This window comes from Idiotropiscis lumnitzeri, chromosome 9 (assembly GCF_059441095.1).
Source record: "Idiotropiscis lumnitzeri isolate Australia: NSW breed Sydney's pygmy pipehorse chromosome 9, RoL_Ilum_1.0, whole genome shotgun sequence".
Taxonomy (NCBI): domain Eukaryota; kingdom Metazoa; phylum Chordata; class Actinopteri; order Syngnathiformes; family Syngnathidae; genus Idiotropiscis; species Idiotropiscis lumnitzeri.
Window position 1 is genome coordinate 18,829,572 of NC_142399.1, and position 24,621 is coordinate 18,854,192.

At 44.8% G+C, this 24,621-nt stretch overlaps 1 protein-coding gene and 60 non-coding genes across 62 annotated transcripts in view; all 61 read right to left on the bottom strand.

Annotated features, from left to right (window-relative positions):
- LOC148330594 (cytosolic phospholipase A2 zeta-like) overlaps positions 1–24,621 on the bottom strand; it is a 56,039-nt gene that overhangs the window by 13,514 nt on the left and 17,904 nt on the right. The gene's annotated exons all lie outside the window — the stretch shown is intronic.
- On the bottom strand, positions 260–331 carry trnaw-cca (transfer RNA tryptophan (anticodon CCA)). The gene has a single exon. It is a non-coding gene; the product is annotated as a tRNA-Trp (tRNA).
- trnaw-cca (transfer RNA tryptophan (anticodon CCA)) lies at positions 740–811 on the bottom strand. Its single transcript has one exon. It is a non-coding gene; the product is annotated as a tRNA-Trp (tRNA).
- trnaw-cca (transfer RNA tryptophan (anticodon CCA)) lies at positions 927–998 on the bottom strand. Its single transcript has one exon. It is a non-coding gene; the product is annotated as a tRNA-Trp (tRNA).
- On the bottom strand, positions 1,233–1,304 carry trnaw-cca (transfer RNA tryptophan (anticodon CCA)). Its single transcript has one exon. It is a non-coding gene; the product is annotated as a tRNA-Trp (tRNA).
- Positions 1,420–1,491, bottom strand: trnaw-cca (transfer RNA tryptophan (anticodon CCA)). Its single transcript has one exon. It is a non-coding gene; the product is annotated as a tRNA-Trp (tRNA).
- trnaw-cca (transfer RNA tryptophan (anticodon CCA)) lies at positions 2,388–2,459 on the bottom strand. The gene has a single exon. It is a non-coding gene; the product is annotated as a tRNA-Trp (tRNA).
- Positions 2,566–2,637, bottom strand: trnaw-cca (transfer RNA tryptophan (anticodon CCA)). Its single transcript has one exon. It is a non-coding gene; the product is annotated as a tRNA-Trp (tRNA).
- trnaw-cca (transfer RNA tryptophan (anticodon CCA)) lies at positions 2,872–2,943 on the bottom strand. The gene has a single exon. It is a non-coding gene; the product is annotated as a tRNA-Trp (tRNA).
- trnaw-cca (transfer RNA tryptophan (anticodon CCA)) lies at positions 3,110–3,181 on the bottom strand. The gene has a single exon. It is a non-coding gene; the product is annotated as a tRNA-Trp (tRNA).
- trnaw-cca (transfer RNA tryptophan (anticodon CCA)) lies at positions 3,298–3,369 on the bottom strand. The gene has a single exon. It is a non-coding gene; the product is annotated as a tRNA-Trp (tRNA).
- trnaw-cca (transfer RNA tryptophan (anticodon CCA)) lies at positions 3,485–3,556 on the bottom strand. The gene has a single exon. It is a non-coding gene; the product is annotated as a tRNA-Trp (tRNA).
- Positions 3,978–4,049, bottom strand: trnaw-cca (transfer RNA tryptophan (anticodon CCA)). The gene has a single exon. It is a non-coding gene; the product is annotated as a tRNA-Trp (tRNA).
- trnaw-cca (transfer RNA tryptophan (anticodon CCA)) lies at positions 4,284–4,355 on the bottom strand. The gene has a single exon. It is a non-coding gene; the product is annotated as a tRNA-Trp (tRNA).
- Positions 4,462–4,533, bottom strand: trnaw-cca (transfer RNA tryptophan (anticodon CCA)). The gene has a single exon. It is a non-coding gene; the product is annotated as a tRNA-Trp (tRNA).
- trnaw-cca (transfer RNA tryptophan (anticodon CCA)) lies at positions 5,450–5,521 on the bottom strand. The gene has a single exon. It is a non-coding gene; the product is annotated as a tRNA-Trp (tRNA).
- trnaw-cca (transfer RNA tryptophan (anticodon CCA)) lies at positions 6,129–6,200 on the bottom strand. Its single transcript has one exon. It is a non-coding gene; the product is annotated as a tRNA-Trp (tRNA).
- trnaw-cca (transfer RNA tryptophan (anticodon CCA)) lies at positions 6,622–6,693 on the bottom strand. Its single transcript has one exon. It is a non-coding gene; the product is annotated as a tRNA-Trp (tRNA).
- Positions 7,304–7,375, bottom strand: trnaw-cca (transfer RNA tryptophan (anticodon CCA)). The gene has a single exon. It is a non-coding gene; the product is annotated as a tRNA-Trp (tRNA).
- trnaw-cca (transfer RNA tryptophan (anticodon CCA)) lies at positions 7,663–7,734 on the bottom strand. The gene has a single exon. It is a non-coding gene; the product is annotated as a tRNA-Trp (tRNA).
- trnaw-cca (transfer RNA tryptophan (anticodon CCA)) lies at positions 7,850–7,921 on the bottom strand. Its single transcript has one exon. It is a non-coding gene; the product is annotated as a tRNA-Trp (tRNA).
- Positions 8,566–8,637, bottom strand: trnaw-cca (transfer RNA tryptophan (anticodon CCA)). The gene has a single exon. It is a non-coding gene; the product is annotated as a tRNA-Trp (tRNA).
- Positions 8,990–9,061, bottom strand: trnaw-cca (transfer RNA tryptophan (anticodon CCA)). Its single transcript has one exon. It is a non-coding gene; the product is annotated as a tRNA-Trp (tRNA).
- Positions 9,552–9,623, bottom strand: trnar-ccu (transfer RNA arginine (anticodon CCU)). The gene has a single exon. It is a non-coding gene; the product is annotated as a tRNA-Arg (tRNA).
- Positions 9,928–9,999, bottom strand: trnaw-cca (transfer RNA tryptophan (anticodon CCA)). The gene has a single exon. It is a non-coding gene; the product is annotated as a tRNA-Trp (tRNA).
- Positions 10,116–10,187, bottom strand: trnaw-cca (transfer RNA tryptophan (anticodon CCA)). Its single transcript has one exon. It is a non-coding gene; the product is annotated as a tRNA-Trp (tRNA).
- trnaw-cca (transfer RNA tryptophan (anticodon CCA)) lies at positions 10,422–10,493 on the bottom strand. Its single transcript has one exon. It is a non-coding gene; the product is annotated as a tRNA-Trp (tRNA).
- Positions 10,609–10,680, bottom strand: trnaw-cca (transfer RNA tryptophan (anticodon CCA)). The gene has a single exon. It is a non-coding gene; the product is annotated as a tRNA-Trp (tRNA).
- On the bottom strand, positions 10,797–10,868 carry trnaw-cca (transfer RNA tryptophan (anticodon CCA)). Its single transcript has one exon. It is a non-coding gene; the product is annotated as a tRNA-Trp (tRNA).
- trnaw-cca (transfer RNA tryptophan (anticodon CCA)) lies at positions 10,984–11,055 on the bottom strand. Its single transcript has one exon. It is a non-coding gene; the product is annotated as a tRNA-Trp (tRNA).
- Positions 11,172–11,243, bottom strand: trnaw-cca (transfer RNA tryptophan (anticodon CCA)). Its single transcript has one exon. It is a non-coding gene; the product is annotated as a tRNA-Trp (tRNA).
- On the bottom strand, positions 11,666–11,737 carry trnaw-cca (transfer RNA tryptophan (anticodon CCA)). Its single transcript has one exon. It is a non-coding gene; the product is annotated as a tRNA-Trp (tRNA).
- On the bottom strand, positions 11,854–11,925 carry trnar-ccu (transfer RNA arginine (anticodon CCU)). Its single transcript has one exon. It is a non-coding gene; the product is annotated as a tRNA-Arg (tRNA).
- On the bottom strand, positions 12,042–12,113 carry trnag-ccc (transfer RNA glycine (anticodon CCC)). The gene has a single exon. It is a non-coding gene; the product is annotated as a tRNA-Gly (tRNA).
- Positions 12,230–12,301, bottom strand: trnaw-cca (transfer RNA tryptophan (anticodon CCA)). Its single transcript has one exon. It is a non-coding gene; the product is annotated as a tRNA-Trp (tRNA).
- On the bottom strand, positions 12,724–12,795 carry trnaw-cca (transfer RNA tryptophan (anticodon CCA)). The gene has a single exon. It is a non-coding gene; the product is annotated as a tRNA-Trp (tRNA).
- On the bottom strand, positions 12,910–12,981 carry trnaw-cca (transfer RNA tryptophan (anticodon CCA)). Its single transcript has one exon. It is a non-coding gene; the product is annotated as a tRNA-Trp (tRNA).
- trnaw-cca (transfer RNA tryptophan (anticodon CCA)) lies at positions 13,216–13,287 on the bottom strand. Its single transcript has one exon. It is a non-coding gene; the product is annotated as a tRNA-Trp (tRNA).
- On the bottom strand, positions 14,274–14,363 carry trnaw-cca (transfer RNA tryptophan (anticodon CCA)). Its single transcript has one exon. It is a non-coding gene; the product is annotated as a tRNA-Trp (tRNA).
- On the bottom strand, positions 14,785–14,856 carry trnaw-cca (transfer RNA tryptophan (anticodon CCA)). Its single transcript has one exon. It is a non-coding gene; the product is annotated as a tRNA-Trp (tRNA).
- trnaw-cca (transfer RNA tryptophan (anticodon CCA)) lies at positions 15,091–15,162 on the bottom strand. The gene has a single exon. It is a non-coding gene; the product is annotated as a tRNA-Trp (tRNA).
- Positions 15,278–15,349, bottom strand: trnaw-cca (transfer RNA tryptophan (anticodon CCA)). The gene has a single exon. It is a non-coding gene; the product is annotated as a tRNA-Trp (tRNA).
- On the bottom strand, positions 15,654–15,725 carry trnaw-cca (transfer RNA tryptophan (anticodon CCA)). The gene has a single exon. It is a non-coding gene; the product is annotated as a tRNA-Trp (tRNA).
- trnaw-cca (transfer RNA tryptophan (anticodon CCA)) lies at positions 16,210–16,281 on the bottom strand. Its single transcript has one exon. It is a non-coding gene; the product is annotated as a tRNA-Trp (tRNA).
- trnaw-cca (transfer RNA tryptophan (anticodon CCA)) lies at positions 16,516–16,587 on the bottom strand. Its single transcript has one exon. It is a non-coding gene; the product is annotated as a tRNA-Trp (tRNA).
- Positions 16,704–16,775, bottom strand: trnaw-cca (transfer RNA tryptophan (anticodon CCA)). Its single transcript has one exon. It is a non-coding gene; the product is annotated as a tRNA-Trp (tRNA).
- trnaw-cca (transfer RNA tryptophan (anticodon CCA)) lies at positions 17,010–17,081 on the bottom strand. Its single transcript has one exon. It is a non-coding gene; the product is annotated as a tRNA-Trp (tRNA).
- Positions 17,877–17,948, bottom strand: trnaw-cca (transfer RNA tryptophan (anticodon CCA)). Its single transcript has one exon. It is a non-coding gene; the product is annotated as a tRNA-Trp (tRNA).
- On the bottom strand, positions 18,932–19,003 carry trnar-ccu (transfer RNA arginine (anticodon CCU)). Its single transcript has one exon. It is a non-coding gene; the product is annotated as a tRNA-Arg (tRNA).
- On the bottom strand, positions 19,308–19,379 carry trnaw-cca (transfer RNA tryptophan (anticodon CCA)). Its single transcript has one exon. It is a non-coding gene; the product is annotated as a tRNA-Trp (tRNA).
- On the bottom strand, positions 19,965–20,036 carry trnaw-cca (transfer RNA tryptophan (anticodon CCA)). Its single transcript has one exon. It is a non-coding gene; the product is annotated as a tRNA-Trp (tRNA).
- On the bottom strand, positions 20,261–20,332 carry trnaw-cca (transfer RNA tryptophan (anticodon CCA)). Its single transcript has one exon. It is a non-coding gene; the product is annotated as a tRNA-Trp (tRNA).
- trnaw-cca (transfer RNA tryptophan (anticodon CCA)) lies at positions 20,448–20,519 on the bottom strand. The gene has a single exon. It is a non-coding gene; the product is annotated as a tRNA-Trp (tRNA).
- Positions 21,199–21,270, bottom strand: trnaw-cca (transfer RNA tryptophan (anticodon CCA)). Its single transcript has one exon. It is a non-coding gene; the product is annotated as a tRNA-Trp (tRNA).
- Positions 21,693–21,764, bottom strand: trnaw-cca (transfer RNA tryptophan (anticodon CCA)). The gene has a single exon. It is a non-coding gene; the product is annotated as a tRNA-Trp (tRNA).
- trnaw-cca (transfer RNA tryptophan (anticodon CCA)) lies at positions 22,628–22,699 on the bottom strand. The gene has a single exon. It is a non-coding gene; the product is annotated as a tRNA-Trp (tRNA).
- trnaw-cca (transfer RNA tryptophan (anticodon CCA)) lies at positions 22,997–23,068 on the bottom strand. The gene has a single exon. It is a non-coding gene; the product is annotated as a tRNA-Trp (tRNA).
- trnaw-cca (transfer RNA tryptophan (anticodon CCA)) lies at positions 23,184–23,255 on the bottom strand. The gene has a single exon. It is a non-coding gene; the product is annotated as a tRNA-Trp (tRNA).
- Positions 23,480–23,551, bottom strand: trnaw-cca (transfer RNA tryptophan (anticodon CCA)). Its single transcript has one exon. It is a non-coding gene; the product is annotated as a tRNA-Trp (tRNA).
- trnaw-cca (transfer RNA tryptophan (anticodon CCA)) lies at positions 23,668–23,739 on the bottom strand. The gene has a single exon. It is a non-coding gene; the product is annotated as a tRNA-Trp (tRNA).
- trnaw-cca (transfer RNA tryptophan (anticodon CCA)) lies at positions 23,974–24,045 on the bottom strand. Its single transcript has one exon. It is a non-coding gene; the product is annotated as a tRNA-Trp (tRNA).

Sequence of the window (24,621 nt, forward strand, 5' to 3'; positions counted from 1 at the left end):
GTTTTGCTTTGTTTGGTCGGGAAGAAGAGGAACCAAAAACCTCAGTGACAAGATGAAGCAAATGACGGAAGTGAACCCGATGTGATTTGAACACAAAACCTTCGGATCTGGAGTCAGATACGCTACCATTGCGCCACGAGGTCTTCATGTCGCAAAAGTTAATGGAATTATTGATAAAGGGTTCGCCCATTACCGTCAAATGCTTATGGTGCGGAAAAGGGGTATAAAACATCAGATGCATTGAAGCAAACAAGGTCCCTGACCCTGACGTGACTTGAACACGCAACCGTCTTATCTGGAGTCAGATGCGCTACCATTGCGCCACAAAGTCTTGCTACAGCACGAACCGAATGGAATTAGTGATATAGGGTTCGCTCATTACCGCCAAATGCGTTTGGTGCGGAAAAGGGTTATATAAATCAGATGCATTGAAGCAAAAGAGGTCCCTGAACCTTCCGTGACTTGAACACGCAATCTTCTGATCTGGAGTCAGATGCGCTACCAGGTCTTGAGGTGTTTCCACTGAGTCGCTTTGGGACAGAATTCTTAGTCAAGTGCTAGAAGGTGACAGTTGATCTTATAAAGACATTTTGGAGATGAACAAGCCTGCAACGTCATCAAACCACTGCAGAAATTTCTATTTCCCCAAGATCCTGGAGGAGCGGAATGTTTGGTTTTGTTTGGTCGGGAAGAAGAGGAACCAGAAACCTCAGTGACAAGATGAAGAAAATGACGGAAGTGACCCCGATGCGATTTGAACACACAACCTTCTGATCTGGAGTCAGATACGCTACCATTGCGCCACGAGGTCTTCATGTCGGAAGGTTTAATGGAATTATTGATAAAGAGTTCGCCCATTACCGTCAAATGCTTATGGTGCGGAAAAGGGGTATATAAATCAGATGCATTGAAGCAAAAGTGGCCCCTGACCCCGACGTGATTTGAACACGCAACCTTCTGATCTGGAGTCAGATGCGCTACCGTTGCGCTACAAGGTCTTCTTGAGGTGTTCCCACTGAGTTGCTTTGGGACAGAATTCTTAGTCAAGTTGGAGAAGGTGACAGTTGATCTCATAAAGACATTTTGGAGATAAACAAGCCTGCAACGTCATCAAACCACTGTAGAAATTTCTATTTCCCCTCGATCCTGGAGGAGCGGAATGTTTGGTTTTGTTTGGTCGGGAAGAAGAGGAACCAGAAACCTCAGTGACAAGATGAAGAAAATGACGGAAGTGACCCCGATGCGATTTGAACACACAACCTTCTGATCTGGAGTCAGATACGCTACCATTGCGCCACGAGGTCTTCATGTAGGAAAATTTAATGGCATTATTGATAAAGAGTTCGCCCATTACCGTCAAATGCTTACGGTGCGGAAAAGGGGTATATAAATCAGATGCATTGAAGCACAAGTGGCCCCTGACCCCGACGTGACTTGAACACGCAACCTTCTGATCTGGAGTCAGATGCGCTACCGTTGTGCTGCAAGGTCTCCTTGAGGTGTTCCCACTGAGTTGCTTTGGGACAGAATTCATAGTCAAGTGCTAGAAGGTGACAGTTTATCTTATTTTTTAGATTAACAAGCCCTCAACGTCATCCCCCCACTGTAGAAATTTCTATTTCCCCTAGATCTTGGAGGAGAGCAATGTTTGGTTTTATTTGGTTGGGAAGAAGAGGAACGAGAAACCTCAGTGACAAGATGAAGCAAATGACGGAAGTGTCCCCGATGTGATTTGAACACACAACCTTCTGGTCTGGAGTTAGATATACTACCATTGCGCCACGAGGTCTTCATGTCTGTAGATTTAATGGAATTATTGATAAAGGGTTCGCCCATTTCCGCCAAATGCTTACGGTGCGGAAAAGGGGTGTATAAATCAGATGCATTGAAGCAAAAGAGGTCCCTGAACCTTACGTGACTTGAACACGCAACCGTCTTATCTGGAGTCAGATGCGCTACCATTGCACCACAAAGTCTTGCTACAGCACGAACCGAATGGAATTAGTGATATAGGGTTCGCTCATTACCGCCAAACGCTTATGATGCGGAAAAGGGGTATATAAATCAGATGCATTGAAGCAAAAGAGGTCCCTGAACCTTCCGTGACTTGAACACGCAACCTTCTGATCTGGAGTCAGATGCGCTACCAGGTCTTCTTGAGGTGTTTCCACTGAGTTGCTTTGGGACAGAATTCTTAGTCAAGTGCTAGAAGGTGACAGTTGATCTTATAAAGACATTTTGGAGAGGAACAAGCCTGCAACGTCATCAAACCACTGCAGAAATTTCTATTTCCCCAAGATCCTGGAGGAGCGGAATGTTTGGTTTTGTTTGGTCGGGAAGAAGAGGAACCAGAAACCTCAGTGACAAGATGAAGAAGATGACGGAAGTGACCCCGATGTGATTTGAACACACAACCTTCTGATCTGGAGTCAGATACGCTACCATTGCGCCACGAGGTCTTCATGTCGGAAAATTTAATGGAATTATTGATAAAGAGTTCGCCCATTACCGTCAAATGCTTATGGTGCGGAAAAAAATCAGATGCATTGAAGCAAAAGTGGCCCCTGACCCCGACGTGATTTGAACACGCAACCTTCTGATCTGGAGTCAGATGCGCTACCGTTGCGCTACAAGGTCTTCTTGAGGTGTTCCCACTGAGTTGCTTTGGGACAGAATTCTTAGTCAAGTTGGAGAAGGTGACAGTTGATCTCATAAAGACATTTTGGAGATGAACAAGCCTGCAACGTCATCAAACCACTGTAGAAATTTCTTTTTCCCCAAGATCCTGGAGGAGAGCAACGTTTGGTTTTGTTTGGTCGTGAAGAAGAGGAACCAGAAACCTCAGTGACAAGATGAAGCAAATGACGGAAGTGACCCCGATGTGATTTGAACACACAACCTTCTGATCTGGAGTCAGATACGCTACCATTGCGCCACGAGGTCTTCATGTCGGAAGGTTTATTGGAATTATTGATAAAGGGTTCGCCCATTACCGTCATGTCGGAAGGTTTAATGGAATTATTGATAAAGGGTTCGCCCATTGCCGTCAAATGCTTATGGTGCGGAAAAGGGGTATATATATCAGATGCAATGAAGCAAAAGAGCTCCCTGACCCTGACGTGACTTGAACACGCAACCTTCTGATCTGGAGTCAGACGCGCTACCATTGCGCCACAAAGTCTTGCTACAGCAAAAATTTAATGGAATTAGTGATATTGGGTTCGCCCATTACCGTCAAATGCGTTTGGTGCGGAACAGGGGTATATAAATCAGATGCATTGAAGCAAAAGTGGCCCCTGACCCCGATGTGATTTGAACACGCAACCTTCTGATCTGGAGTCAGATGCACTACCATTGCGCCACGAGGTCATCATGTCTGAAGATTTAATGGAATTATTGATAAAGAGTTCGCCCATTACCGTCAAATGCTTATGGTGCGGAACAGGGGTATATAAATCAGATGCATTGAAGCAAAAGTGGCCCCTGACCCCGACGTGATTTGAACACGCAACCTTCTGATATGGAGTCAGATGCGCTACCGTTGCGCTACAAGGTCTTCTTCAGGTGGTCCCACTGAGTTGCTTTGGGACAGAATTCTTAGTCAAGTGGGAGAAGGTGACAGTTGATCTTATTAAGACATTTTGGAGATGAACAAACCTACAATGTCATCAAACCACTGTAGAAATTTATTTTTCCCCTAGATCCTGGAGGAGAGCAATGTTTGGTTTTGTTTGGTCGGGAAGAAGAGGAACCAGAAACCTCAGTGACAAGATGAAGCAAACGACGGAAGTGACCCCGATGTGATTTGAACACACAACCTTCTGATCTGGAGTTTGATACGCGACCATTGCGCCACGAGGTCTTCATGTAAGAAAATTTAATGGAATTATTGATAAAGAGTTCGCCCATTACCGTCAAATGCTTAAGGTGCGGAAAAGGGGTATATAAATCAGATGCATTGAAGCAAAAGGGGCCCCTGATCCCGACGTGACTTGAACACGCAACCTTCTGATCTGGAGTCAGATGCGCTACCGTTGCGCTACAAGGTCTTCAGGAGGTGTTCCCACTGAGTTGCTTTGGGACAGAATTCTTAGTCAAGTTGGAGAAGGTGACAGATGATCTTATAAAGAGATTTTGGAGATAAACAAGCCTGCAACGTCATCAAAACACAGGAGAAATGTCTATTTCCCCTAGATCCTGGAGGAGAGCAATGTTTGGTTTTGTTTGGTCGGGAAGAAGAGGAACCAGAAACCTCAGTGACAAGATGAAGCAAAGGACGGAAGTGACCCCGATGTGATTTGAACACACAACCTTCTGATCTGGAGTCAGATACGCTACCATTGCGCCACGAGGTCTTCAAGTCGGAAGGTTTAATGGAATTATTGATAAAGGGTTCGCCCATTACCGTCAAATGCTTTTGGTGCAGAAAAGGGGTATAAAAATCAGATGCAATGAAGCCCATGACCCTGACGTGAATTGAACACGCAACCTTCTGATCTGGAGTCAGACGCGCTACCATTGCGCCACAAAGTCTGGCTATAGCAAAAATAAAATGGAATTAGTGATATAGGGTTCGCCAATTACCGTCAAATGGTTAAGTTGCGGAAAAGGGGTATATAAATCAGATGCATTGAAGCAAAAGAGGTCCCGGACCCTGACGTGACTTGAACACGCAACTTTGTGATCTTGAGTCAGATGCGCTACCGTTGGGCTACAAGGTCTTATTGAGATGTTCCCACTTAGTTGCTTTGGGACAGAATTCTTAGTCAAGTGCTAGAAGGTGAAAGTTGATCTTATAAAGACATTTTGGAGATGAAAAAGCCTGCAACATCATCAAACCACTGTAGAAATGTCTATTTCCCCTAGATCCTGGAGGAGCGGAATGTTTGGTTTTGTTTGGTCGGGAAGAAGAGGAACCAGAAACCTCAGTGACAAGATGAAGCAAATGACCGGAGTGACCCCGATGTGATTTGAACACTCAACCTTCGGATCTGGAGTCCGATACGCTACCATTGCGCCACTAGGTCTTTAGGTAGGAAAATTTAATGGAATTATTGATAAAGGGTTCGCCCATTACCGTCAAATGCTTGTGGTGCGGAAAAGTGATGTATAAATCAGATGCATTGAAGCAAAAGTGGCCACCTGACCCCGACGTGATTAGAACACGCAACCTTCCGATCTGGAGTCAAATGCGCTACCGTTGCGCTACAAGGTCTTCTTCAGGTGGTCCCACTGAGTTGCTTTGGGACAGAATTCTTAGTCAAGAGGGAGAAGGTGACAGTTTATAATATAAAGACATTTTGGAGATGAACAAGCCTGCAACCTCATCAAACCACTGTAGAAATTTATTTTTCCCCAAGATCCTGGAGGAGAGCAATGTTTGGTTTTGTTTGGTCGGGAAGAAGAGGAACCAGAAACCTCAGTGACAAGATGAAGCAAATGACGGAAGTGACCCCGATGTGATTTGAACACACAACCTTCTGATCTGGAGTCAGATACGCTACCATTGCGCCACGAGGTCTTCATGTCTGTAGATTTAATGGAATTATTGATAAAGGGTTCGCCCATTACCGTCAAATGCTTAAGGTGCGGAAAAGGGGTGTATAAATCAGATGCATTGAAGCCAAAGAGGTCCCTGAACCTTAAGTGACTTGAACACGCAACCTTCGGATCTGGAGTCAGATGCGTTACCGTTGCGCTACAAGGTCTTCTTGAGGTGGTCCCACTGAGTTGCTTTGGGACAGAATTCTTAGTCAAGAGGGAGAAGGTGACAGTTTATAATATAAAGACATTTTGGAGATGAACAAGCCTGCAACCTCATCAAACCACTGCAGAAATTTCTATTTCCCCAAGATCCTGGAGGAGCGGAATGTTTGGCTTTGTTTGGTCGGGAAGAAGAGGAACCAAAAACCTCAGTGACAAGATGAAGCAAATGACGAAAGTGACCCCGGTGTTATTTGAACACACAACCTTCGGATCTGGAGTCAAATACGCTACCATTGCGCCACGAGGTCTTCATGTCGGAAAATTTAATGGAATTATTGATAAAGGGTTCGCCCATTACTGTCAAATGCTTAGATGTGGAAAAGGGGGATATAAATCAGATGCATTGAAGCAAAAGAGGTCCCTGACCCTGACGTGACTTGAACACGCAAACTTCTGATCTGGAGTCAGATGCGCTACCGTTGCGCTACAAGGTCTTCTTGAGGTGTTCCCACTGAGTTGCTTTGGGACAGAATTCTTAGTCAAGTTGGAGAAGGTGACAGTTGATCGTATTAAGACATTTTGGAGATGAACAAGCCTGCAAAGTCATCATACCACTGTAGAAATTTCTTTTTCACCAAGATCCTGGAGGAGCGGAATGTTTGGCTTTGTTTGGTCGGGAAGAAGAGGAACCAGAAACCTCAGTGACAAGATGAAGCAAATGACGTGAGTGGCCCCGGTGTTATTCGAACATACAACCTTCTGATCTGGAGTCAGATACGCGACCATTGCGCCAAGAGGTCTTCATGTCGGAAAATCTAATGGAATTATTGATAAAGGGTTCGCCCATTACCGTCAAATGCTTACGGTGTGGAAAAGGGGTATATAAATCAGATGCATTGAAGCAAAAGAGGTCCCTGACCCTGACGTGATTTGAACACGCAACCTTCTGATCTGGTGTCAGACGCGCTACCATTGCGCCACAAAGTCTTGCTACAGCAAAAACCGAATGGAATTAGTGATATAGGGTTCGCCCATTACCGTCAAACGGTTATGATGCGGAAAAAGGGTATATAAATCAGATGCATTGAAGCAAAAAAGGTCCCTGAAACTTACGTGATTTGAACAAGCAACCTTCTGATCTGGAGTCAGATACTCTACCATTGCGCCACGAGGTCTTCATGTCGGAAGGTTTAATGGAATTATCGATAAAGGGTTCGCCCATTACCGTCAAATGTTTTTGGTGCGGAAAAGGGTTATATAAATCAGATGCATTGAAGCAAAAGAGGTCCCTGAACCTTAAGTGACTTGAACACACAACCTTCTAATCTGGAGTCAGATGCGTTACAGTTGCGCTACAACTGTCTTCTGGAGGGGTTTCCACTGAGTTGCTTTGGGACAGAATTCTTAGTCAAGTTGGAGAAGGTGAAAGTTGATCTTATAAAGACATTTCGGAGATCAACAAGCCTGCAACGTCATCAAACCACTGTAGAAATTTCCATTTCCCCCAGATCCGGGAGGAGCGGAATGATTGGTTTTGTTTGGTCGGGAAGAAGAGGAACCAGAAACCTCAGTGACAAGATGAAGCAAACGACGGAAGTGACCCCGATGTGATTTGAACACACAACCTTCTGATCTGGAGTCAGATACGCTACCATTGCGCCACGAGGTCTTCATGTCGGAAGGTTTAATGGAATTATTGATAAAGGGTTCGCCCATTACCGTCATGTCTGAAGGTTTAATGGAATTATTGATAAAGAGTTCGCCCATTACCGTCAAATGCTTAAGGTGCGGAAAAGGGGTATATAAATCAGATGCAATGAAGCAAAAGACGTCCCTGACCCTGACGTGATTTGAACACGCAACCTAGATCCTGGAGGAGCGGAATGATTGGTTTTGTTTGGTCGGGAAGAAGAGGAAACAGAAACCTCAGTGACAAGATGAAGCAAACGACGGAAGTGACCCCGATGTGATTTGAACACACAACCTTCTGATCTGGAGTCAGATACGCTACCATTGCGCCACGAGGTCTTCAAGTCGGAAAATTTAATGGAATTATTGATAAAGAGTTCGCCCATTACCGTCAAATGCTGAAGGTGCGGAAAAGGGGTATATAAATCAGATGCAATGAAGCAAAAGACATCCCTGACCCTGACGTGATTTGAACACGCAACCTTCAGATCTGGAGTCAGATGCGCTACCGTTGCGCTACAAGGTCTTCTGGAGGTGTTCCCACTGAGTTGCTTTGGGACAGAATTCTTAGTCAAGTGGGAGAAGGTGACAGTTGATCTTATAAAGACATTTTGGAGATGAACAAGCCTGCAATGTCATCAAACCACTGTAGAAATTTCTTTTTCCCCTAGATCCTGGAGGAGAGCAATGTTTGGTTTTGTTTGGTCGGGAAGAAGAGGAACCAGAAACCTCAGTGACAAGAGGAAGCAAATGACGGAAGTGACCCCGATGAACAAGCCTGAAACATCATCATACCACTGGGAACAGGGGTATATAAATCAGATGCATTGAAGCAAAAGTGGCCCCTGACCCCGACGTGATTTGAACACGCAACGTGATTTGAACACGCAACCTTCTGATATGGAGTCAGATGCGCTACCGTTGCGCTACAAGGTCTTCTTGAGGCATTCACACTGCGTTGCTTTGGGACAGAATTCTTAGTCAAGTGGGAGAAGGTGACAGTTGATCTTATTAAGACATTTTGGAGATGAACAAGCCTGCAATGTCATCAAACCACTGTAGAAATTTCTTTTTCCCCTAGATCCTGGAGGAGAGCAATGTTTGGTTTTGTTTGGTCGGGAAGAAGAGGAACCAGAAACCTCAGTGACAAGAGGAAGCAAATGACGGAAGTGACCCCGATGTGATTTGAACACACAACCTTCTGATCTGGAGTCAAATACGCTACCATTGCGCCACGAGGTCTTCATGTCGGTAAATTTAATGGAATTATTGATAAAGGGTTCGCCCATTATCGTCAAATGCTTCGATGCGGAAAAGGGGTATATAAATCAGATGTATTGAAGCAAATGAGGTCCCTGACCCTGACGGGACTTGAACACGCAAATTTCTGATCTGGAGTCAGATGCGCTACCATTGCGCCACGAGGTCTTCATGTCGGAAGTTTTAATGGAATTATTGATAAAGGGTTCGCCCATTACCGTCATGTCGGAAGGTTTAATGGAATTATTGATAAAGGGTTCGCCCATTACCGTCAAATGCTTATGGTGCGGAAAAGGGGAATATACATCAGATGCAATGACGCAAAAGAGCTCCCTGACCCTGACGTGACTTGAACACGCAACCTTTTGATCTGGAGTCAGACGCGCTACCATTGCGCCACAAAGTCTTGCTACAGCAAAAATCGAATGGAATTAGTGATATTGGGTTCGCCCATTACCGTCAAATGCTTTTGGTGCGGAACAGGGGTATATAAATCAGATGCATTGAAGCAAAAGAGGTCCCTGACCCTGACGTGATTTGAATACACAACCTTATGATCTGAGGTCAGATACGCTACCATTGCGCCACGAGGTCTACATGTCGGAAACTTTAATGGAATTATTGATAAAGAGTTCGCCCATTACCGTCAAATGCTTATGGTGCGGAAAAGGGGTATATAAATCAGATGCATTGAAGCAAAAAAGGTCCCTGAACCTTACGTGATTTGAACAAGCAACCTTCTGATCTGGAGTCAGATACGCTACCATTGCGCCACGAGGTCTTCATGTCGTAAGGTTTAATGGAATTATCGATAAAGGGTTCGCCCATTACCGTCAAATGTTTTTGGTGCGGAAAAGGGTTATATAAATCAGATGCATTGAAGCAAAAGAGGTCCCTGACCCTGACGTGACTTGAACACGCAACCTTCTGATCAGGAGTCAGACGCGCTACCATTGCGCCACAAAGTCTTGCTACAGCAAAAATCAAATGGAATTAGTGATATAGGGTTCGCCCATTACCGTCAAATGGATAAGTTGCGGAAAAGGGGTATATAAATCAGATGCATTGAAGCAAAAGAGGTCCCTGACCCTGACGTGACTTGAACACTCAACCTTCGGATCTGGAGTCCGATACGCTACCATAGCGCCACGAGGTCTTCAGGCAGGAAAAATTAATGGAATTTTTGATAAAGGGTTCGCCCATTACCGTCAAATGCTTGTGGTGCGGAAAAGTGATGTATAAATCAGATGCATTGAAGCAAAAGTGGCCCCCTGACCCTGACGTGACTTGGACACGCAACCTTCTGAGCTGGAGTCAGACGCGCTACCATTGCGCCACAAAGTCTTGCTACAGCAAAAATCGAATGGAATTAGTGATATTGGGTTCGCCCATTACCGTCAAACGCGTTTGGTGGGGAACAGGGGTATATAAATCAGATGCATTGAAGCAAAAGTGGCCCCTGACCCCGACGTGACTTGAACACGCAACCTTCTGATCTGGAGTCAGATGCGCTACCGTTGCGCTACAAGGTCTTCGGGAGGTGTTCCCACTGAGTTGCTTTGGGACAGAATTCTTAGTCAAGTTGGAGAAGGTGACAGATTATCTTATAAAGACATTTTGGAGATAAACAAGCCTGCAACGTCATCAAACCACTGGAGAAATGTCTATTTCCCCTCGATCCTGGAGGAGAGCAATGTTTGGTTTTGTTTGGTCGGGAAGAAGAGGAACCAGAAACCTCAGTGAAAAGATGAAGCAAACGACGGAAGTGACCCCGATGTGATTTGAACACACAACCTTCTGATCTGGAGTCAGATACGCTACCATTGCGCCACGAGGTCTTCATGTCGGAAAATTTAATGGAATTATTGATAAAGAGTTCGCCCATTACCGTCAAACGCTTATGGTGCGGAAAAGGGGTATATAAATCAGATGCAATGAAGCAAAAGAGGTCCATGACCCTGACGTGAATTGAACACGCAACCTTTTGATCTGGAGTCAGACGCGCTACCATTGCGCCACAAAGTCTTGCTACAGCAAAAATCGAATGGAATTAGTGATATTGGGTTCGCCCATTACCGTCAAATGCGTTTGGTGCGGAACAGGGGTATATAAATCAGATGCATTGAAGCAAAAGTGGCCCCTGAACCCGACGTGATTTGAACACGCAACCTTCTGATCTGGAGTCAGATGCACTACCATTGCGCCACGAGGTCATCATGTCTGAAGATTTAATGGAATTATTGATAAAGAGTTTGCCCATTACCGTCAAATGCTTTTGGTGCGGAACAGGGGTATATAAATCAGATGCATTGAAGCAAAAGAGGTCCCTGACCCTGATGTGATTTGAATACACAACCTTCTGATCTGGAGTCAGACGCGCTACCATTGCGCCACAAAGTCTTGCTACAGCCATAATCAAATGGAATTAGTGATATAGGGTTCGCCCATTACCGTCAAATGGTTAAGTTGCGGAAAAGGGGTATATAAATCAGATGCATTGAAGCAAAAGAGGTCCCTGACCCTGACGTGACTTGAACACGCAAACTTCTGATCTGGAGTCAGATGCGCTACCGTTGCGCTACAAGGTCTTCTTGAGGTGTTCCCACTTAGTTGCTTTGGGACAGAATTCTTAGTCAAGTGCTAGAAGGTGAAAGTTGATCTTATAAAGACATTTTGGAGATGAACAAGCCTGCAACGTCATCAAACCACTGTAGAAATGTCTATTTCCCCTAGATCCTGGAAGAGCGGAATGTTTGGTTTTGTTTGGTCGGGAAGAAGAGGAACCAGAAACCTCAGTGACAAGATTAAGCAAATGACCGGAGTGACCCCGATGTGATTTGAACACTCAACCTTCGGATCTGGAGTCCGATACGCTACCATAGCGCCACGAGGTCTTCAGGCAGGAAAATTTAATGGAATTTTTGATAAAGGGTTCGCCCATTACCGTCAAATGCTTGTGGTGCGGAAAAGTGATGTATAAATCAGATGCATTGAAGCAAAAGTGGCCCCCGGACCCTGACGTGACTTGAACACGCAACCTTCTGATCTGGAGTCAGACGCGCTACCATTGCGCCACAAAGTCTTGCTACAGCAAAAATCGAATGGAATTAGTGATATAGGGTTCGCCAATTACCGTCAAATGCTTATGGTGCGGAAAAGGTTTATATATATCAGATGCAATGACGCAAAAGAGCTCCCTGACCCTGACGTGACTTGAACACGCAACCCTTTGATCAGGAGTCAGACGCGCTACCATTGCGCCACACAGTCTTGCTACAGCAAAAATCAAATGGAATTAGTGATATTGGGTTCGCCCATTACCGTCAAATGGTTAAGTTGCGGAAAAGGGGTATATAAATCAGATGCATTGAAGCAAAAGAGGTCCCTGACCCTGACGTGACTTGAACACGGAAACTTCTGATCGGGAATCAGACGCGCTACCATTGCGCCACAAAGTCTTGCTACAGCAAAAACCGAATGGAATTAGTGATATAGGGTTCGCCCATTACCGTCAAATGCGTTTGGTGCGGAACAGGGGTATATAAATCAGATGCATTGAAGCAAAAGTGGCCCCTGACCCCGACGTGATTTGAACACGCAACCTCCTGATCTGGAGTCAGATGCACTACCATTGCGCCACGAGGTCATCATGTCTGAAGATTTAATGGAATTATTGATAAAGAGTTCGCCCATTACCGTCAAATGCTTACAGTGCGGAAAAGGGGTGTATAAATCAGATGCATTGAAGCAAAAGAGGTCCCTGAACCTTAAGTGACTTGAACACGCAAACTTCTGATCTGGAGTCAGATGCGCTACCGTTGCTCTACAACTGTCTTCTAGAGGTGTTCCAACTGAGTTGCTTTGGGACAGAATTCTTAGTCAAGTGCTAGAAGGTGATAGTTGATCTTATAAAGACATTTTGGAGATGAACAAGCCTGCAACGTCATCAATCCACTGTAGAAATGTCTATTTCCCCTAGATCCTGGACGAGCGGAATGTTTGGTTTTGTTTGGTCGGGAAGAAGAGGAACCAGAAACCTCAGTGACAAGATTAAGCAAATGACCGGAGTGACCCCGATGTGATTTGAACACTCAACCTTCGGATCTGGAGTCCGATACGCTACCATTGCGCCACAAGGTCTTCAGGCAGGAAAATTTAATGGAATTTTTGATAAAGGGTTCGCCCATTACCGTCAAATGCTTCGATGCGGAAAAGGGGTATATAAATCAGATGCATTGAAGCAAAAGAGGTCCCTGACCCCGACGTGATTTGAACACGCAACCTTCTGATCTGGAGTCAGATGCGCTACCGTTGCGCTACAAGGTCTTCTTGAGGTCATCCCACTGAGTTGCTTTGGGACAGAATTCTTAGTCAAGAGGGAGAAGGTGACAGTTGATCATATAAAGACATTTTGGAGATGAACAAGCTTGCAATGTCATCAAACCACTGTAGAAATTTCTTTTTCCCCAAGATCCTGGAGGAGAGCAATATTTGGTTTTGTTTGGTCGGGAAGAAGAGGAACCAGAAACCTCAGTGACTAAATGAAGCAAATGACGGAAGTGACCCCGATGTGATTTGAACACACAACCTTCTGATCTGGAGTCAGATACGCTACCATCGCGCCACGAGGTCATCATGTCTGTCGATTTAATGGAATTATTGATAAAGGGTTCGCCCATTACCGTCAAATGCTTAGGGTGCGGAAAAGGGGTATATAAATCAGATGCATTGAAGCAAAAGAGGTCCCTGACCCTGACGTGATTTGAACACACAACCTTATGATCTGAGGTCAGATACGCTACCATTGCGCCACGAGGTCTTGCTACAGCAAAAACCGAAATGGAATTAGTGATATAGGGTTCGCCCATTACCGTCAAATGCTTATGATGCGGAAATGGGGTATATAAATCAGATGCATTGAAGCAAAAAAGGTCCCTGAAACTTACGTGATTTGAACACGCAACCTTCTGATCTGGAGTCAGATGCGCTACCGTTGCGCTACAACTGTCTTCTAGAGGTGTTCCAACTGAGTTGCTTTAGGACAGAATTCTTATTCAAGTGCTAGAAGGTGACAGTTGATCTTATAAAGACATTTTGGAGATGAACAAGCCTGCAACGTCATCAATCCACTGTAGAAATTTCTATTTCCCCAAGATCCTGGAGGAGCGAAATGTTTGGCTTTGTTTGGTCGGGAAGAAGAGGAACCAAAAACCTCAGTGACAAGATGAAGCAAATGACGGAAGTGACCCCGGTGTTATTTGAACACACAACCTTCCGATCTGGAGTCAAATACGCTACCATTGCGCCAAGAGGTCTTCATGTCGGAAAATTTAATGGAATTATTGATAAAGAGTTCGGCCATTACCGTCAAACGCTTATGATGCGGAAAAGGGGTATATAAATCAGATGCATTGAAGCAAAAGAGGTCCCTGAACCTTACGTGACTTGAACATGCAACCTTCTGATCTGGAGTCAGACGCGCTACCATTGCGCCACAAAGTCTTGCTACAGCAAAAATCGAATGGAATTAGTGATATTGGGTTCGCCCATTACCGTCAAATGCGTTTGGTGGGGAACAGGGGTATATAAATCAGATGCATTGAAGCAAAAGTGGCCCCTGACCCCGACGTGATTTGAACACGCAACGTGATTTGAACACGCAACCTTCTGATCTGGAGTCAGATGCGCTACCGTTGCGCTACAAGGTCTTCTTGAGGCGTTCACACTGCGTTGCTTTGGGACAGAATTCTTAGTCAAGTGGGAGAAGGTGACAGTTGATCTTATTAAGACATTTTGGAGATGAACAAACCTGCAATGTCATCAAACCACTGTAGAAATTTATTTTTCCCCTAGATCCTGGAGGAGAGCAATGTTTGGTTTTGTTTGGTCGGGAAGAAGAGGAACCAGAAACCTCAGTGACAAGATGAAGCAAACGACGGAAGTGACCCCGATGTGATTTGAACACACAACCTTCTGATCTGGAGTTTGATACGCGACCATTGCGCCACGAGGTCTTCATGTAAGAAAATTTAATGGAATTATTGATAAAGAGTTCGCCCATTACCGTCAAATGCTTAAGGTGCGGAAAAGGGGTATATAAATCAGATGCATTGAAGCAAAAGTGGCCCCTGACCCCGACGTGACTTGAACACGCAACCTTCTGATCTGGAGTCAGATGCGCTACCGTTGCGCTACAAGGTCTTCGGGAGGTGTTCCCACTGAGTTGCTTTGGGACAGAATTCTTAGTCAAGTTGGAGAAGGTGACAGATTATCTTATAAAGACATTTTGGAGATAAACAAGCCTGCAACGTCATCAAACCACTGGAGAAATGTCTATTTCCCCTCGATCCTGGAGGAGAGCAATGTTTGGTTTTGTTTGGTCGGGAAGAAGAGGAACCAGAAACCTCAGTGAAAAGATGAAGCAAACGACGGAAGTGACCCCGATGTGATTTGAACACACAACCTTCTGATCTGGAGTCAGATACGCTACCATTGCGCCACGAGGTCTTCATGTCGGAAGGTTTAATGGAATTATTGATAAAGGGTTCGCCCATTACCGTCAAATGCTTTTGGTGCAGAAAAGGGGTATAAAAATCAGATGCAATGAAGCAAAAGAGGTCCATTACCCTGACGTGAATTGAACACGCAACCTTCTGATCTGGAGTCAGACGCGCTACCATTGCGCCCCAAAGTCTGGCTATAGCAAAAATAAAATGGAATTAGTGATATAGGGTTCGCCCATTACCGTCAAATGGTTGAGTTGCGGAAAAGGGGTATATAAATCAGATGCATTGAAGCAAAAGAGGTCCCTGAACCTTACGTGACTTGAACACGCAACCTTTTGATCTGGAGTCAGACGCGCTACCATTGCGCCACAAAGTCTTGCTACAGCAAAAATCGAATGGAATTAGTGATATTGGGTTCGCCCATTACCGTCAAATAGGTTTGGTGCGGAACAGGGGTATATAAATCAGATGCATTGAAGCAAAAGTGGCCCCTGACCCCGACGTGATTTGAACACGCAACCTCCTGATCTGGAGACAGATGCACTACCATTGCGCCACAAGGTCATCATGTCTGAAGATTTAATGGAATTATTGATAAAGAGTTCGCCCATTACCGTCAAATGCTTTTGGTGCGGAACAGGGGTATATAAATCAGATGCATTGAAGCAAAAGAGGTCCCTGACCCTGATGTGATTTGAATACACAACCTTCTGATCTAGAGTCAGACGCGCTACCATTGCGCCACAAAGTCGTGCTACAGCAATAATCAAATGGAATTAGTGATATAGGGTTCGCCCATTACCGTCAAATGGTTTAGTTGCGGAAAAGGGGTATATAAATCAGATGCATTGAAGCAAAAGAGGTCCCTGACGTGATTTGAACACGCAACCTTCTGATCTGGAGTCAGATGCACTACCATTGCGCCACGAGGTCATCATGTCTGAAGATTTAATGGAATTATTGATAAAGAGTTCGCCCATTACCGTCAAATGCTTACGGTGCGGAAAAGGGGTATATAAATCAGATGCATTGAAGCAAAAGGGGTCCCTGACCCTGACGTGACTTGAACACGCAACCTTCTGATCTGGAGTCAGATGCGCTACCGTTGCGCTACAAGGTCTTCTTGAGGTGTTCCCACTTAGTTGCTTTGGGACAGAATTCTTAGTCAAGTGCTAGAAGGTGAAAGTTGATCTTATAAAGACATTTTGGAGATGAACAAGCCTGCAACGTCATCAAACCACTGTAGAAATGTCTATTTCCCCTAGATCCTGGACGAGCGGAATGTTTGGTTTTGTTTGGTCGGGAAGAAGAGGAACCAGAAACCTCAGTGACTAAATGAAGCAAATGACGGAAGTGACCCCGATGTGATTTGAACACTCAACCTTCGGATCTGGAGTCCGATACGCTACCATTGCGCCACGAGGTCTTCAGGCAGGAAAATTTAATGGAATTTTTGATAAAGGGTTCGCCCATTACCGTCAAATGCTTGTGGTGCGGAAAAGTGATGTATAAATCAGATGCATTGAAGCAAAAGTGGCCCCCTGACCCCGACGTGATTTGAACACGCAACCTTCTGATCTGGAGTCAGATGCGCTACCGTTGCGCTACAAGGTCTTCTTGAGGTCATCCCACTGAGTTGCTTTGGGACAGAATTCTTAGTCAAGAGGGAGAAGGTGACAGTTGATCATATAAAGACATTTTGGAGATGAACAAGCTTGCAATGTCATCAAACCACTGTAGAAATTTCTTCTTCCCCAAGATCCTGGAGGAGAGCAATGTTTGGTTTTGTTTGGTCGGGAAGAAGAGGAACCAGAAACCTCAGTGACTAAATGAAGCAAATGACGGAAGTGACCCCGATGTGATTTGAACACACAACCTTCTGATCTGGAGTCAGATACGCTACCATTGCGCCACGAGGTCTTCATGTCTGTCGATTTAATGGAATTATTGATAAAGGGTTCGCCCATTACCGTCAAATGCTTAGGGTGCGGAAAAGGGGTGTATAAATCAGATGCATTGAAGCAAAAGAGGTCCCTGAACCTTAAGTGACTTGAACACGCAAACTTCTGATCTGGAGTCAGATGCGCTACCGTTGCTCTACAACTGTCTTCTAGAGGTGTTCCAACTGAGTTGCTTTGGGACAGAATTCTTAGTCAAGTGCTAGAAGGTGATAGTTGATCTTATAAAGACATTTTGGAGATGAACAAGCCTGCAACGTCATCAATCCACTGTAGAAATTTCTATTTCCCCAAGATCCAGGAGGAGCGAAATGTTTGGCTTTGTTTGGTCGGGAAGAAGAGGAACCAAAAACCTCAGTGACAAGATGAAGCAAATGACGGAAGTGACCCCGGTGTTATTTGAACACACAACCTTCTGATCTGGAGTCAAATACGCTACCATTGCGCCAAGAGGTCTTCATGTCGGAAAATTTAATGGAATTATTGATAAAGGGTTCGCCCATTACCGTCAAACGCTTCGATGTGGAAAAGCGGTATATAAATCAGATGCTTTGAAGCAAAAGAGGTCCCTGACCCTGACGTGATTTGAATACACAACCTTATGATCTGAGGTCAGATACGCTACCATTGCGCCACGAGGTCTACATGTCGGAAAATTTAATGGAATTATTGATAAAGAGTTCGCCCATTACCGTCAAACGCTTATGGTGCGGAAAAGGGGTATATAAATCAGATGCATTGAAGCAAAATAGGTCCCTGACCCTGACGTGACTTGAACACGCAACCTTCTGATCTGGAGTCAGACGCGCTACCATTGCGCCACAAAGTCTTGCTACAGCAAAAACCGAATGGAATTAGTGATATAGGGTTCGCCCATTACCGTCAAATACTTATGATGCGGAAATGGGGTATATAAATCAGATGCATTGAAGCAAAAAAGGTCCCTGAAACTTACGTGATTTGAACACGCAACCTTCTGATCTGGAGTCAGATGCGCTACCGTTGCGCTACAACTGTCTTCTAGAGGTGTTCCAACTGAGTTGCTTTAGGACAGAATTCTTAGTCAAGTGCTAGAAGGTGACAGTTGATCTTATAAAGACATTTTGGAGATGAACAAGCCTGCAACGTCATCAATCCACTGTAGAAATTTCTTTTTCCCCTAGATCCAGGAGGAGCGAAATGTTTGGCTTTGTTTGGTCGGGAAGAAGAGGAACCAAAAACCTCAGTGACAAGATGAAGCAAATGACGGAAGTGACCCCGGTGTTATTTGAACACACAACCTTCTGATCTGGAGTCAAATACGCTACCATTGCGCCAAGAGGTCTTCATGTCGGAAAATTTAATGGAATTATTGATAAAGGGTTCGCCCATTACCGTCAAATGCTTCGATGCGGAAAAGGGGTATATAAATCAGATGCATTGAAGCAAAAGAGGTCCCTGACCCTGACGTGATTTGAATACACAAACTTATGATCTGAGGTCAGATACGCTACCATTGCGCCACGAGGTCTACATGTCGGAAAACTTAATGGAATTATTGATAAAGGGTTCGCCCATTACCGTCAAATGCTTATGATGCGGAAATGGGGTATATAAATCAGATGCATTGAAGCAAAAAAGGTCCCTGAAACTTACGTGATTTGAACAAGCAACCTTCTGATCTGGAGTCAGATGTGCTACCATTGCGCCACGAGGTCTTCATGTCGGAAGGTTTAATGGAATTATCGATAAAGGGTTCGCCCATTACCGTCAAATGTTTTTGGTGCGGAAAAGGGTTATATAAATCAGATGCATTGAAGCAAAAGAGGTCCCTGAACCTGACGTGACTTGAACACGCAACCTTCTGATCAGGAGTCAGACGCACTACCATTGCGCCACAAAGTCTTGCTACAGCAAAAATCAAATGGAATTAGTGATATAGGGTTCGCCCATTACCGTCAAATGGATAAGTTGCGGAAAAGGGGTATATAAATCAGATGCATTGAAGCAAAAGAGGTCCCTGAACCTGACGTGACTTGAACACTCAACCTTCGGATCTGGAGTCCGATACGCTACCATAGCGCCACGAGGTCTTCAGGCAGGAAAAATTAATGGAATTTTTGATAAAGGGTTCGCCCATTACCGTCAAATGCTTGTGGTGCGGAAAAGTGATGTATAAATCAGATGCATTGAAGCAAAAGTGGCCCCCTGACCCTGACGTGACTTGAACACGCAACCTTCTGAGCTGGAGTCAGACGCGCTACCATTGCGCCACAAAGTCTTGCTACAGCAAAAATCGAATGGAATTAGTCATATTGGGTTCGCCCATTACCGTCAAATGCGTTTGGTGGGGAACAGGGGTATATAAATCAGATGCATTGAAGCAAAAGTGGCCCCTGACCCCGACGTGATTTGAACACGCAACGTGATTTGAACACGCAACCTTCTGATATGGAGTCAGATGCGCTACCGTTGGGACAGAATTCTTAGTCAAGTGGGAGAAGGTGACAGTTGATCTTATTAAGACATTTTGGAGATGAACAAACCTGCAATGTTATCAAACCACTGTAGAAATTTATTTTTCCCCTAGATCCTGGAGGAGAGCAATGTTTGGTTTTGTTTGGTCGGGAAGAAGAGGAACCAGAAACCTCAGTGACAAGATGAAGCAAACGACTGAAGTGACCCCGATGTGATTTGAACACACAACCTTCTGATCTGGAGTTTGATACGCAACCATTGCGCCACGAGGTCTTCATGTAAGAAAATTTAATGGAATTATTGATAAAGAGTTCGCCCATTACCGTCAAATGCTTAAGGTGCGGAAAAGGGGTATATAAATCAGATGCATTGAAGCAAAAGTGGCCCCTGACCCCTACGTGACTTGAACACGCAACCTTCTGATCTGGAGTCAGATGCGCTACCGTTGCGCTACAAGGTCTTCGGGAGGTGTTCCCACTGAGTTGCTTTGGGACGGAATTCTTAGTCAAGTTGGAGAAGGTGACAGATTATCTTATAAAGACATTTTGGAGATAAACAAGCCTGCAACGTCATCAAACCACTGGAGAAATGTCTATTTCCCCTCGATCCTGGAGGAGAGCAATGTTTGGTCGGGAAGAAGAGGAACCAGAAACCTCAGTGAAAAGATGAAGCAAACGACGGAAGTGACCCCGATGTGATTTGAACACACAACCTTCTGATCTGGAGTCAGATACGCTACCATTGCGCCACGAGGTCTTCATGTCGGACGGTTTAATGGAATTATTGATAAAGGGTTCGCCCATTACCGTCAAATGCTTTTGGTGCAGAAAAGGGGTATAAAAATCAGATGCAATGAAGCAAAAGAGGTCCATGACCCTGACGTGAATTGAACACGCAACCTTCTGATCTGGAGTCAGACGCGCGACCATTGCGCCACAAAATCTGGCTATAGCAAAAATAAAATGGAATTAGTGATATAGGGTTCGCCCATTACCGTCAAATGGTTGAGTTGCGGAAAAGGGGTATATAAATCAGATGCATTGAAGCAAAAGAGGTCCCTGAACCTTACGTGACTTGAACACGCAACCTTTTGATCTGGAGTCAGACGCGCTACCATTGCGCCACAAAGTCTTGCTACAGCAAAAATCGAATGGAATTAGTGATATTGGGTTCGCCCATTACCGTCAAATGCGTTTGGTGCGGAACAGGGGTATATAAATCAGATGCATTGAAGCAAAAGTGGCCCCTGACCCCGACTTGATTTGAACACGCAACCTTCTGATCTGGAGACAGATGCACTACCATTGCGCCACAAGGTCATCATGTCTGAAGATTTAATGGAATTATTGATAAAGAGTTCGCCCATTACCGTCAAATGCTTTTGGTGCGGAACAGGGGTATATAAATCAGATGCATTGAAGCAAAAGAGGTCCCTGACCCTGACGTGATTTGAATACACAACCTTCTGATCTAGAGTCAGACGCGCTACCATTGCGCCACAAAGTCTTGCTACAGCAATAATCAAATGGAATTAGTGATATAGGGTTCGCCCATTACCGTCAAATGGTTTAGTTGCGGAAAAGGGGTATATAAATCAGATGCATTGAAGCAAAAGAGGTCCCTGACCCTGACGTGACTTGAACACGCAAGCTTCTGATCTGGAGTCAGATGCGCTACCGTTGCGCTACAAGGTCTTCTTGAGGTGTTCCCACTTAGTTGCTTTGGGACAGAATTCTTAGTCAAGTGCTAGAAGGTGAAAGTTGATCTTATAAAGACATTTTGGAGATGAACAAGCCTGCAACGTCATCAAACCACTGTAGAAATGTCTATTTCCCCTAGATCCTGGAAGAGCGGAATGTTTGGTTTTGTTTGGTCGGGAAGGAGAGGAACTAGAAACCTCAGTGACAAGATTAAGCAAATGACCGGAGTGACCCCGATGTGATTTGAACACTCAACCTTCGGATCTGGAGTCCGATACGCTACCATAGCGCCACGAGGTCTTCAGGCAGGAAAATTTAATGGAATTTTTGATAAAGGGTTCGCCCATTACCGTCAAATGCTTGTGGTGCGGAAAAGTGATGAATAAATCAGATGCATTGAAGCAAAAGTGGCCCCCTGACCCTGACGTGACTTGAACACGCAACCTTCTGATCTGGAGTCAGACGCGCTACCATTGCGCCACAAAGTCTTGCTACAGCAAAAATCGAATGGAATTAGTGATATAGGGTTCGCCCATTACCGTCAAATGCTTTTGGTGCGGAAAAGGTTTAGATATATCAGATGCAATGACGCAAAAGAGCTCCCTGACCCTGACGTGACTTGAACACGCAACCCTTTGATCAGGAGTCAGACGCGCTACCATTGCGCCACAGTCTTGCTACAGCAAAAATCGAATGGAATTAGTGATATTGGGTTCGCCCATTACCGTCAAATGCATTCGGTGCGGAACAGGGGTATATAAATCAGATGCATTGAAGCAAAAGTGGCCCCTGACCCCGACGTGATTTGAATACACAACCTTATGATCTGAGGTCAGATACGCTACCATTGCGCCACGAGGTCTACATGTCGGAAAATTTAATGGAATTATTGATAAAGAGTTCGCCCATTACCGTCAAATGCTTATGGTGCGGAACAGGGGTATATAAATCAGATGCATTGAAGCAAAAGAGGTCCCTGACCCCGATGTGATTTGAACACGCAACCTTCTGATCTGGAGTCAGATGCACTACCATTGCACCACGAGGTCATCATGTCTGAAGATTTAATGGAATTATTGATAAAGAGTTCGCCCATTACCGTCAAATGCTTTTGGTGCGGAACAGGGGTATATAAATCAGATGCATTGAAGCAAAAGAGGTCCCTGACCCTGACGTGATTTGAATACACAACCTTATGATCTGAGGTCAGATACGCTACCATTGCGCCACGAGGTCTACATGTCGGAAAATTTAATGGAATTATTGATAAAGAGTTCGCCCATTACCGTCAAATGCTTATGGTGCGGAAAAGGGTTATATAAATCAGATGCATTGAAGCAAAAGAGGTCCCTGACCCTGACGTGACTTGAACACGCAACCTTCTGATCTGGAGTCAGACGCGCTACCATTGCGCCACAAAGTCTTGCGAGAGCAAAATCAAATGGAATTAGTGATATAGGGTTCGCCCATTACCGTCAAATGGTTAAGTTGCGGAAAAGGGGTATATAAATCAGATGCATTGAAGCAAAAGAGGTCCCTGACGTGACTTGAACACGGAAACTTCTGATCGGGAATCAGACGCGCTACCATTGCGCCACAAAGTCTTGCTACAGCAAAAACCGAATGGAATTAGTGATATAGGGTTCGCCCATTACCGTCAAATGCGTTTGGTGCGGAACAGGGGTATATAAATCAGATGCATTGAAGCAAAAGTGGCCCCTGACCCCGACGTGATTTGAACACGCAACCTTCTGATCTGGAGTCAGATGCACTACCATTGCGCCACGAGGTCATCATGTCTGAAGTTTTAATGGAATTATTGATAAAGAGTTCGCCCATTACAGTCAAATGTTTACGGTGCGGAAAAGGGGTATATAAATCAGATGCATTGAAGCAAAAGGGGTCCCTGACCCTGACGTGACTTGAACACGCAACCTTCTGATCTGGAGTCAGATGCGCTACCGTTGCGCTACAAGGTCTTCTTGAGGTGTTCCCACTTAGTTGCTTTGGGACAGAATTCTTAGTCAAGTGCTAGAAGGTGAAAGTTGATCTTATAAAGACATTTTGGAGATGAACAAGCCTGCAACGTCATCAAACCACTGTAGAAATGTCTATTTCCCCTAGATCCTGGACGAGCGGAATGTTTGGTCGGGAAGAAGAGGAACCAGAAACCTCAGTGACAAGATTAAGCAAATGACCGGAGTGACCCCGATGTGATTTGAACACTCAACCTTCGGATCTGGAGTCCGATACGCTACCATTGCGCCACGAGGTCTTCAGGCAGGAAAATTTAATGGAATTTTTGATAAAGGGTTCGCCCATTACCGTCAAATGCTTGTGGTGCGGAAAAGTGATGTATAAATCAGATGCATTGAAGCAAAAGTGGCCCCCTGACCCCGACGTGATTTGAACACGCAACCTTCTGATCTGGAGTCAGATGCGCTACCGTTGCGCTACAAGGTCTTCTTGAGGTCATCCCACTGAGTTGCTTTGGGACAGAATTCTTAGTCAAGAGGGAGAAGGTGACAGTTGATCATATAAAGACATTTTGGAGATGAACAAGCTTGCAATGTCATCAAACCGCTGTAGAAATTTATTTTTCCCCAAGATCCTGGAGGAGAGCAATGTTTGGTTTTGTTTGGTCGGGAAGAAGAGGAACCAGAAACCTCAGTGACTAAATGAAGCAAATGACGGAAGTGACCCCGATGTGATTTGAACACACAACCTTCTGATCTGGAGTCAGATACGCTACCATTGCGCCACGAGGTCTTCATGTCTGTCGATTTAATGGAATTATTGATAAAGGGTTCGCCCATTACCGTCAAATGCTTAGGGTGCGGAAAAGGGGTGTATAAATCAGATGCATTGAAGCAAAAGAGGTCCCTGAACCTTAAGTGACTTGAACACGCAAACTTCTGATCTGGAGTCAGATGCGCTACCGTTGCGCTACAACTGTCTTCTAGAGGTGTTCCAACTGAGTTGCTTTGGGACAGAATTCTTAGTCAAGTGCTAGAAGGTGATAGTTGATCTTATAAAGACATTTTGGAGATGAACAAGCCTGCAACGTCATCAATCCACTGTAGAAATTTCTATTTCCCCAAGATCCAGGAGGAGCGAAATGTTTGGCTTTGTTTGGTCGGGAAGAAGAGGAACCAAAAACCTCAGTGACAAGATGAAGCAAATGACGGAAGTGACCCCGGTGTTATTTGAACACACAACCTTCTGATCTGGAGTCAAATACGCTACCATTGCGCCAAGAGGTCTTCATGTCGAAAAATTTAATGGAATTATTGATAAAGGGTTCGCCCATTACCGTCAAACGCTTCGATGCGGAAAAGGGGTATA